The sequence below is a fragment of the Pongo abelii genome, chromosome 1 (genome assembly GCF_028885655.2).
Source record: "Pongo abelii isolate AG06213 chromosome 1, NHGRI_mPonAbe1-v2.0_pri, whole genome shotgun sequence".
Taxonomy (NCBI): Eukaryota; Metazoa; Chordata; class Mammalia; order Primates; family Hominidae; genus Pongo; species Pongo abelii.
The window spans coordinates 132,562,887-132,575,016 of record NC_071985.2 but is presented as its reverse complement, the minus strand read 5'-3'; the positions used below and the strand labels follow the sequence as shown (position 1 = coordinate 132,575,016).

At 39.7% G+C, this 12,130-nt stretch overlaps 1 protein-coding gene across 1 annotated transcript in view; it reads left to right on the top strand.

The window, feature by feature from the left end:
* The first annotated feature begins 6,752 nt into the window (after positions 1–6,752).
* Positions 6,753–12,130, top strand: part of CDC14A (cell division cycle 14A) — a 176,132-nt gene continuing 170,754 nt past the window's right edge. Inside the window, exon 1 of the mRNA XM_054530709.2 lies at positions 6,753–6,921. The gene's annotated coding sequence lies outside the window, so the exon portion shown is untranslated. The remainder of the gene's footprint in view (positions 6,922–12,130) is intronic.

Here is a 12,130-nt window from a genome sequence, read left to right as displayed (position 1 = left end):
GAAAGTAGATTTTCCCCACAAGAGACAGCTTTGCAGGGCCATTTCAAAATATGTCAAAGAAATATATTTGGGGGTAAAATACTTTGATTCCTTTCAAGGTTAGCTATCTGTCATGTTGGTATCTTATTGCTACAAAGAGCCTATTTGGTCAGTCTTTAGGTCTCTGTTTCAATGTTAATACTGGTCAGTTGTTCCTGAATTCTAAAGGGAGGAGGGTATAATGAGGCATGTTTGGACCCCTCCTTTTCCATCACAGCCTGATCTAGTTTTTCAGGTTAACTATGGAATGACTTTGGGTGAGAGGATGGGTCCATTCAGTTTGTTGGGGGGCTTAGAATTTTATTTTTGGTAACCTGGGAACTTGCAACTGGCATCTGAAGTGACACAGTCTTGTGGTACTGAACTTTTAACTTGTGAGATCTGATGCTAACTCCATGTAAATAGTGTCAGGTAACTCCAGGTAGCTTCTTTGCTCACGCCAACTGGGTGTCCTACAATTAAGTTGAACTATAGGAAACCCAATTGATGTGGGCAGAGAATTGCAGAATTGTTTGGTATGGAAAATTCCTACACATTTGATGTTGGAAATGTGAGTAGAAACAGTAGAGAACTACCAAAAACTAAATTATTTTTAAAAGTACATTTTTTTCCTGCATTTTGATGGCATTAGCACACTCTGAGCATTGCTGAATATGAGGATGAGAGCGAAAGTCTGATTTCATGCCAGGTATGTTAAATTTTGCATCTGTAATCTCTAATCAAATAAAGTCTAGGAAATTATTAATTACACAGTAATGCTTAGGGCTCATAAGTGATTTTCCTTTTAAAATACTTTATGAATGCTAATTATGCAACCTAGAATCTGTAAGGTAGACAGATTATTTTATGGTCAGAGTAGTTATTTAACTTCTCTTGAGAGACTGATTTCTCCCAATACAACACACTCAATTACTATTAAAATATGAAACTTCTTTATAAGTAGATAAGGATTACTAAATATTCCCTCTTTAATGTAGCTAAAGATATACTTTCCTTTTTCTACTCCTATAGAACCTAAAAATGTTACACTGTACTTCCAAAATTACTTGAGAGGCTGAGAATGGTGGCTCAAGCCTGTAATCCCAGCACTGTCCAGGTGGGAGGATTGCTTGAGCCCAGGAGTTTGAGACCAGTCTGGGCAAGACCAGCCAGGGCAACATAGCAAGACCCTGTCTCTACAAAAAATTAAAAAAAAAATCAGCTGCGTGCAGTGGCATGTGCCTGTAGTTCCAGGTACTTGGGGGGCTGAGGTGGGAGCATCACTTGATCCCAGGAAGTGGAGGTTGCAATGAGCCGAGATTGCGCCACTGCACTCCAACCTGGGTGGCAGAGCAAGACTCCATCTCAAGAAAATAAAAATAAATAAAATAAATAAAAATTACTTGAGAGACAGCCCATTAAAGTTGCAGAAAATCTTGCACCAGGAGTTAGGTCTTGATATTTTATCACCTCTGTGTCTCAGTGTCTCAGTTTTGGTGTCTTTTGAGAAAAGAAAGCTCGTTTGGAGCTGCTGCTTATCATTTTCTTTTAAGAATACCTCTTTCTTGTCCTTGCGATAGTTTGCTGAGAATGATGGTTTCCAGCTTCATCCATGTCCCTACAAAGGACATGAACTCATCATTTTTTGTGGCTGCATAGTATTCCATGGTGGGTGTGTGCCACATTTTTTTAATCCAGTCTATCATTGTTGGACATTTGGCTTGGTTCCAAGTCTTTGCTATTGTGAATAATGCTGCAGTAAACATACGTGTGCATGTGTCAAACAAAACACTGCATGTTCTCACTCATAGGTGGGAACTGAACAATGAGAACACATGGACACAGGAAGGGGAACATCACACACCGGGGCCTGTTGTTGGGTGGGGGGATGGGGGAGGGATAGCATTAGGAGATATACCTAATGTTAAATGACGAGTTAATGGGAGCAGCACACCAACATGGCACATGTGTACATATGTAACAAACCTGCACGTTGTGCACATGTACCCTAAAACTTAAAGTATAATAATAATAATAAAAAAGAATACCTCTTTCTTTACCCACATCAAAAATACCTTTTTCTTTACTTACATCTTAAGATGTTGATATTCTTCATGGCTAATTCCAGTTTTCTTCATCTCTCATTTCATACTCTCTTCCTTGGAGAAAATTTTTATTTGGAAGAGATAGACATAATGTTTACTAGGTTCTGAATACTGACCTAAACACTTCACAAACAAACTGGTTTCATTTTTATGATGTTATGAGGTAGATACTCTTATTATCCTCATTTTATAGACTAGGAAAATGAGGCACAGAGAGGTTAGTCATTTGTCCAAGTTCTCATAAGCAGTAAGTGGAGGGATCAGGACTTGGACTCAGTCTGTCTCTAGAGGACATGCTCTTCATCACCTCACTATGCTTATCTTGTCTTTTCCGCAATGTAGATTTTGCCTAATCTTTGGAGAATCTGAAACCTGCCAGTCAAACCCATCTGCCTCTCCTGAGCATGGAATCTATATATTAAAGTGCTTAACATGTATTTTCATCTCATTGTCCAGCAGATACTTCAAATTCTAGATAGCACAACTGAGTTCATTTTTCCTCCCATGAATAGCCTGCACTTCTGTTTTAGAAAATGGCATCACCAGCCGGTCAGTGAAAGAGTTACAGTTCTGGGAGTTATCTTTGGCTCTTCATTTCCCCCTCAACTTTTACCTACATCTGTTTTGCCTATCCTGTCAATTGTATTTCCTACAGATGTCTTGAATTTGGCCTTCTATGCCTATTGTCATCTACCCTTATCATTTTTTTCCTGAATGACCAAGTAGCAGAGGTTCCAGTTTGTGCATAAACCATGCCCACCATTGTGATTCATACATAGTTGGTTACATCTGATGAACTGGCAAAGAAGGCCCTCTGTTTTAGTCTATTTTGTGTTGCTATAGTAGAATACTTGGCACTGGGTAATTTACAAAGAACAGAGATTTATTTCTTACGGTCCTGAAGGCTGGGAAGTCCAAGGGCAAGGGCCTTCTTGCTGCATCAACCCATGGTGAAAAGAGAGCATGAAAAAGAGAGAGAGAGAAGACCTAAGTCATCTTTTCATCAAGAACTGTAGTAGTCCGTCCTCACACTGCCATAAAGACTGGATAATTTATGAAGAAACGAGGTTTAATCGACTCACAGTTCCACAGGCTTAACAGGAATAATGACTGGGAGGCCTCAGGAAACTTACAATCATGGTGGAAAGGAGAGGAAGCAAGTACGTTCTTCACATGACAGCATGTGTGTCTGGGTTCACAAGGCCCCAGCATTTAGAGTTGGGGATGTGTAAGGCAAGGCAGGAGAGGCAGCTAGACTTGGCAATGACTTCATATCACAGACCAACCATAGGCAGTGGACACCTAGGTAACTCTTCCCAGGATACCTTCTCGAAATTATGAAGGGAAGAACTGACTAAAATAAATAACCCCTCCCCACTGACCTTTAAAGGACCTAACAGTGGAAGAATTCCAATTGGACCACAGTTCTTGAGACGTACCTACAGATCAAAACACAAATGAGAGTTTTGCAGCTCTTCGCTATTGCAGAGGTTCAGGGGAAGGGATGATGTTTGCCAAGGAGATAAAATTAGAAGAATTCAGGATACAATATGAAGGCAGAGAGGCAAGTCATGTGGATTGACTGGATGTGGCGGTTAGATTAAAGGTGACTTTTTTTTTTTTTTGAGATGGAATCTCGCTCTGTCACCCAGGCTGGAGTGTACTGCTTGTGATCTCAGCTCACTGCAACCTCTGCCTCCTAGATTCAAATGATTCTTCTGCCTTAGCCTCCAAGTATCTGGGATTACAAGCACGCACCACCATGCCTGGCTAATTTTTGTACTTTTAATAGAGACGGGGTTTCGCCATGTTGGCCAGGCTGGTCTCGAACTCCTGACCTCCAGTGATCCACCCAACTCAGCTTCCCAAAGTGCTGGGATTATAGGCGGAGCCACTGTGCCCGGCCAAAGGTGACTTTTAACTTGGAGTTGGCTTAAGCAATTGGATGAATGATGGTAGTATGTACTGACCTGGCGAAGTCTGGAGGAGGAAGAGGTTTAGGGACAGAAATCAAAGTTCTGATCAGGAACAGTTAAAGTGACAGGAAAGAGTTAGCTTGGAAAATCAGTGGTTTTCTTGTCAAATTTTATGTGTGTGTGTGTCTTCCTGCCAGCAAGCAGGTAATATTTGGTTAATGATGCTCCATGAACTAAAGTCACTTTCAGAGAAATGCGTTAAATGGCAGTGGTGAGCTAAAGTCCATCAGGAAAACCTGACTAAGCAAACTGTCCCAGAGCACCAGGAAAGGCACCATGATACATAGACAGATAGAGCATGTTAGATAGGAATTATATCTCCACACTGGTGAATGGTTTTTCACTTAAGAGGAGATGAGCAAGGCTGGGATTGGCTGCCCCTCTGGGGACCCAGGACACATGTCATGTAGTGCTGGTCTGATTTTTTTCTTTTTATTCCATAAACCTTAAGGACAACTAACTTGCCCTCTACAATGTGAAATAATCAAATCATTCACATGAGTTTATTATTTCTAAAAGTTTTTAAAGAAGGTTTTTAGAAATCAAGTTCTTACACATGCCAAATTACTTTTGTTAGTTAATTAGAATATATTTTTAAAGTGTAATTCTTTTTCTTTCTTTTTCTTTTGAGACAGAGTTTCACTCTTGTTGCCCAGGCTGGAGTGCAGTGGTGCAGTCTTGGCTCACTGCAACCTCTGCCTCCCGGGTTCAAGTGATTCTCCTGCCTCAGCCTCCCTAGTAGCTGGGATTACAGGTGCCTCTCACCACGCCCGGCTAATTTTTGTATTTTTAGTAGGGACAGTGTTTCGCCATTTTGGCCAGGCTGGTCTCCAACTCCTGACATCAGGTGATCTACCTGCCTCGGCCTCCCAAAGTGTTGGGATTACAGGCATGAGCCACCATGCCCGGCCTAAAGTGTAATTCTTATATATTCTATTTTTTACATTTGCTTAGGGTCCTTTTACTCAAAATAGTTACAATTTAGAAGTTATCTATATTATCTTATCTACATTCATCACCAACATAGGCAAATTAAATTTCAGGAATCTAAGACAATTCTTCCCATTAAGTACTTAATCATGATCTGCAAAAACCAGGCAAGTTGTATTTTGTCTTTTTAATGGTGAGAGGTAAAAAGAAAGAATGAAACATGCTATTGTGGACGTTTGTCTACATTCGCATTATAATTCTGATTTTGGGGGTATTCATGGAGTAAAGTCCAATCTATTTACAATTAGTTAAACAATTTTGCAGACTCTTTCTGTCAATTTTTAAAATCCCAGCCTGGGGATTTTAGGCTTCCCCTCATTAATATACAGTTGACCCTTGAGCAACATTGATTTGAACTTGTACATGGATTATTTTCAGTAAATACGGGAAAATCTTTGGAGACTTGTGATAATTTGGAAAAATCTTGCTTTTTCTCTCGCCTACTTTATCGTAAGAATACAACATATATATAACATACAGCATACAAAATCTGTGTTAATCACCTGTTTATGTTATGGACAAGGCTTCTGATAAACAGTAGGCTGTTAACTTTGAGTTGTATGTGGATATGCAACTGTGCTCCCAACCCCTGTGTTGTTTAAGGGTCAACTGTATTTCATTTTGGTGCCCCATTGCCCTCTGGATAAAGTCCAAATTTTTGGACTAACTTACCAAGATCCTTCTTCCTCTTCTCTTTTATACTCTGGGCTGGAGCCAAATGGAGCTGCTTCAAATCCTGAACTGGCCTTTCTCTCTACTGTTTCCTGGCCTGTGTATAGACTGTTCCCTCCGCCTGGGGTTCTGTTGTGTGCCTTCCTCCTTCCACATACCCTCCCACCTTGCTCTCTCTACTATTTGGCTACCTCCCACTAGCTAACTCCTATTCAACCTTCAAGTCTATACAAGGATTCTGCAGGGAACCCTTTCCTCATGCCTCAGGTCTGATGCAGCCCACACAGGCCTCTGCTCTGTGCTTACTTCAGCCTAGCATGTATCTTGCTTATGGAACCTGATTGCTCATCCATAACCCTTTCTAGAATGTAACTTCCTTAAGAATAGAACTCTGCCTTATTTTCAATTGCAATCCTAGCACCTAGCACAGAGCCAGGCAAATAGTAGACAGTAAATTTTTACTGAATGAATGAATACACAAATATAAAGAAAATGTATATTTGATGTTATGGAAATAAAACAGGTATGAAGAGAAATATTTTACCTAAAATACATATATTTTAGGGTAAGTAGACATTATTTTTGTGTGTGTGTTACATTATTCATATCACTGTTATCCTACATTAACAAATACAGGTATACTACTTTAGATGTCATTTGAAGAAAACATAGACTCCATGTAGGAAGGCTTGGTATGTGGAAGACATGAAGTGTGATTTTTTTTCTTCCATGGGAATCAATACAATTATTGATGTTAATAACAACAAGAACAACCATTAATAATATGTTCAATACATATGTAGTATTTTTGGTTGGAAAAATGGAAACCAAAGGTCTCCTGTTTATTGAAATTATAATTTTCTTCTACAGTTTCTACACAGGACTAGGCATCAGAAAACATATGTTCTAAAAGTGTGTCAAGGGTCACCATGGAAACCACAGGGCACAACACTTGTGTCCTAGGCTTCTGGAACACTAAGGACCGAAAGAACGTGAGTGAGAGCAGGGGAATTTAGGAATCCGTTGAGGATGCCTGAATGGGGTTGTTGGCCCTGATCACACTCTAGAGACAGGCATATCGTCACAGGCAATCAGAAATGAAAAAGGACCTTAACTTGTACCCTGTGGAATTGTCTTCAGTTGATAAAAAGGACTTCTCTGTGAGTGTATATTTTAATTATGCTGTTAGCTAGGAGTCAATTAAATTACAATACCTAGATCCAAATAGTTGTATTCATTTGAGACTTGTGAAAATTAGATTTTGGAAACAAGTTAGTATTTCTTAATCTATGCTTAATATTAATAAATATTTGTATTTATTATTATAATAAATACAAATATTTGTATTTATTAATATTTATATTTATTAATATAAATACTAGGCTGTATTTGTACAGCATCACATTTGTACACAGTGTCTAGCATCACGGCATGACACTCTCATTTAATTTTACTGTTATTCTTGTGAGTTAGAAATCATTATAATTTCTATTTACTATCAGAGGAAACTGAGTCCAAAATAATGCATACAGTTGGTGGGAGAGAGATGCCTGAAAACCATGCTTCTGATTACAAATCCAGCATTTTTTCCACTACTCCAGGCTACAAAGTAACTGATTTATGAATCCAGATGATTCACATGAGTTCATCTCCTCACATTTTAATTACTCATTTATTTATCCATTCTCCAAATACATACTGAGCATGTATTTTGTGTGTTTCCTCATTTATAAAATGGAAATAATAATATACCTACCTGATAGGCAACCAATGTGAGAACTGACATATACACTGCTGTGCTTGGTTTTAAATGAAACCGAACTATTAACTACTATTATTTTCCTGCTAGAAATGTGTATAGTAGAAACATTATTAAATTTGCACATGGAAGTGAACATTCAAAACTTTAGATTACGGCTGGGCGTGGTGGCTCACGCCTGTAATCTCAGCACTTTGGGAGGCCGAGGCGGGCAGATCATGAGGTCAGGAGTTCGAGACCAGCCTGGCCAACATAGTGAAACCCTGTCTCTACTAAAAATACAAAAATTCACCAGGTGTGGGGGTGGGCACCTGTAATCCCAGCTACTCAGGAGGCTGAGGCAGGAGAATTGCTTGAGCCCAGGAGGCAGAGGTTGCAGTGAGCTGAGATTGTGCCATTGTACTCCAGCCTGGGTGACAGAGCAAGATTCCATCTCAAAAACAAAACAAAACAAAACAAAACAAAAAAAACCTTTAGATTACAATGTGTAGCTCACTAATATTTCTCAGCATGGCTATGGTGGTGATGGTTGGAGAAGAGTGGTGTGGGGAATATTATCTATTTTTGGAGTAAAAATGTTCACTTATTTTTTCTGTAAAAAGAGTATGAATGGTGTGGGTGCGGCGGCTCCCACCTGCAATCCCAGCACTTTGGGAGGTCGAGGCAGGAGAAACTGGCTCTAGCCCAGGACTTCAAGACCAGCCTGGGCATCATAGTGGGACCCTGTCTCTACAAAAAAATTAAACAATTAGCCAAGTGCAGTGGCTCATGTCTGTAGTCCCAGCTACTCTGGAGCCTGAGATGGGGGAATCACTCAAGCTTAGGAGGTTGAGGTTGCAGTGACCTGTGATAGTGTCACTGCACTCCAGCCTGGGTGACACAGCGAGACTCTGTCTCAAAAAAAAAAAAAAAATTAGTAATGACAAATAAATATAGACGGATAAATTCTGTAAAATTTAAAAAATGTATTGAGTTGTTAACTTGTTTTTAAGTATAGCAAACTGGACAATAAATGGACTACTCTGAAGTATATTGACCTCATGGAACTTTCTTTTATCTTCTAAAACTGCACCATTCTTTATTGACTGCATTAGTCAAGAAGGAGATGAATATTGAATTGACTTGTTTTATTTAACGTTCACTATACCAGTATTTCTTAAACTGTATTTTGCAGAATGCTGGTATACCATTCCATTAATAAATCACAGGGTTGGAAACAATTCAAATTTTTATAGAAGCCACACAAGAACAATAGCAATGGCAGATAATGCAACATCTTATATTGTTTCATTCGGAGATTATTTCAAATATTTCCTCTAAATATCTTGAAGAAAATAGTTGTAGATATTATGCATACATTATTATTGACACTTTATGGCTAACGTGTAATAATCTATAAGTTAAACATTGTAATTTAAGCTCACTACGGAAAAATTAGGAAAAGGTTGTTGATATTACAGCAAATAATGAATACTGGTCTTACTTCCACCAGCTATGTGAGTTTGGGAAATCAGTTACCTGCTGTGGACCTCCTTCTCTTTTTTTCTCTTTTATTTTGCCATATAACCTTTTATAAAGGAACTATTGTGTAGAAGCCTTGAGTGCTCATCCACTGCCTTCCACTCCCACCCCCATATTGGGCCTGTGCTAAATCCCTTGAGTTTGATGGAGTCTGTTTGAAAACTGGAACTAGCTGATCTCCCAGGTCCCTTCTGGTTTTTACTTCTTTGATTCTGGTTTGGAATTCTTAAACAGGCATTGGTGATTTGTCAGATACAGAATGTGGCTGGGTTAGGCTAAGGTCTTATCATTTGTGGGCAGGCTTCTGGAACAGAACCGTTTATGAGTCACACTATCTATTTTTGGTATTCTGGTTCTACTGTAATAACTTTTTTATTACATGTATTTTACTAAAAGCTGTTTTAAATTATTTTTGGGATCAAAAATTGTCAAAATATTTATATGAATAAATAATTCAAATTACGTTGAATTACTCAGAGGCACAGGTTTTTACTACATGTTTCATACTTAATCTGAAAATTAATTTCCAGAAAAAATTCAAAGTATGTATTCTATATTTTCTTTACGTTCTTTGGTAGCTTTGTATCACTACTGAACAAACAACTAAAAGAGTATGTTCTCATGATACATTCTAATAAGAAATGATGATAATTTTAAAAGAATACAATATGTAAACCACACAGCTGTCAGGCCTTTGACAATCTTGAGCTCATTTTTCCTTGCCCTCTTCCAGCAAGAAAGAATATTTTCTGCCAGGTGCAGTGGCTCATGCCTGTAATCCCAGCACTTTGGGAGGGCGAGGTGGGCGGATCACGAGGTCAAGAGATCGAGACCATCCTGGCCAACATGGCAAAACCCCGTCTGTACTAAAAATACAAAAATTAGTTGGGCATGGTGGTGCACGCCTGTAGTCCCAGCTACTCGGGAGGCTGAGGCAGGCAAATCGCTTGAACCTGGGAGGCAGAGGTTGCAGTGAGCCGAGATTGTGCCACTGAACTCCAGCCTGGTCAACAGAGCAAGACTCTGTCTCAAAGAAAAAAAAAAAAAAAAAAAAGAATATTTTCCTTTTCTTTTTCTTGAAGCTAAATGATAAAATTTAATTCTTTTGTTTTTCATTTCTTTTGCTCACATCTGAATCCTCCATCCATTCTTTTTTCTTTTTTTCAGAACTGGTTACACCAGTTTAAATGATAAAATTTAATTCTTTTATGTTTTTCATTTCTTTTGCTGTCATCTGAATCTTCCATCTATTCTTTTTTCTTTTTTTAGAACTGGCCACACCAGTTTATCACTAGTCTACATTCAGTTCTGGGACCCACTTGGTAAGCAACTGGACAAATGGGCAGAGACTGGACTGGAAAGTGAGGGGCTTGAAGCCATGTAATCTAAGACAATGTTGAAGAAAATGGAGATATTTATCTGGGGAAGACTAAGGAGAAAAGGAAGGTGTTCAAGGAAACTGCCTTTGCATTTTTGAAGAGCTGTCATGAATAAGGGTGATCATAGGTCCTGCAGCCTCCAGGAAGAATTAGAACTAGTGGCTTTTGACATAATTTAGAGCTGCCTCCAGCAGTGAGTTTTCTAGAACTGCAGGTGCACAAGCATGGGTTGCAGGGTAGTTGAAGCAGTTTTCAAGCAATGGTTGAGGAGTTAGATTTAAATTTTGTCATTTTCAGGGCGAGCGCAGCGGCACACATCTGTAATTCCAGCACTTTGGGATCCTGAGGCCGGCGGATTACTTGAGGTCAGCAGTTTGAGACCAGCCTGGCCAACATAGTGAAATCCTGTCTTTACCAAAAATATGAAAATTAGCTGGGTGTGGTGGCGCACGCGCCTGTAGTCCCAGCTACTCTGGAGGCTGTGGCAGTAGAATTGCTTGAACCTGGGAGGTGGAGGTTGCAATGAGCCCAGATGGTGCCACTGCATTCCAGCTTGGGCTACAGAGCAAGACTCCGTCTAGAGAAAAAAAAAAAGGTGTTGTTTTCAAACTCGACACTTTTTACACTTACCTGCTGAATTTCTGTGTGTAATATTACCTTCCTTTTGTGCAGTTGAGCGATATTTAAAATCTCTTAGTATTTCCTTTATATGTGAAATGCATTTATTGTTTCTTAAAAGTCCATTCTTTAAGTTTATATCAGGTTGGGTGGTTGGAAAATTTTCTTCCATTATCTTCCCTCGTAGACTGTAAAAGTATGCCTTTATTGTGAAACTACAACCAACAGGAACTTTGACCTCATGACAATTGAGAGAATAAAGTGTTTTATGATCTCATTAGAACCTTGTTATGTATTATACGTGTGCTGTGTGTGCATTATCTAGTTCATATTTTTCTTGTAGAATTTTCTATACCATTTAGAATGGCTTAGAGAGATTTGATTATACTGACACTTCCTTCCATGCAATTTTCTTGTTTGTTTGAGACAGGGTCTCACTCTGTCGCCCAGAGACACTGCGCTGCTGGAGTGCAGTGGCATAATCACGTAATCACAGCTCACTGAAACCTCTGCCTCCCGGTTCAAGCCATTCTCCTGCCTCAGCCTCATGAGTAGTAGCTGGGATTGCAGGTGCCCGCCACCACATCTGGCTAATTTTTTTTTGAGACGGAGTCTCTCTCTGTTGCCCAGGCTGGAGTGCAGTGGCGTGATCTCGGCTCACTGCAACCTCCCGAGTAGCTGGGATTACAGGTGCATGCCACCACATCTGGCTAAGTTTTGTATTTTTTTTTTGAAACAGAGTTTTGCTCTTGTCACCCAGGCTGTAGCACAATGACGCGATCTCGGCTCACTGCAACCTCCGCCTCCCAGGTTCAAGCCATTCTTCTGCCTCAGCCTCCCTAGTAGCTGGGATTACAGGTGTGTGCCACCATGCCTGGCTAATTTTTTTGTATTATTAGTAGAGTTGGGGTTTCACCATGTTGGCCAGGCTGGTCTTGAACTCCTGCCCTCAGGTGATCCACCTGCCTCGGCTTCCCAAAGTGCTGGGATTACAGGAATGAGCCACTGTGCCCAGACAAGTTTTGTATTTTTTTAAGTAGAGGCAAGGTTTTGCCATGTTGGCCAGGATGGTCTTGAACTCCTGACCTCAGG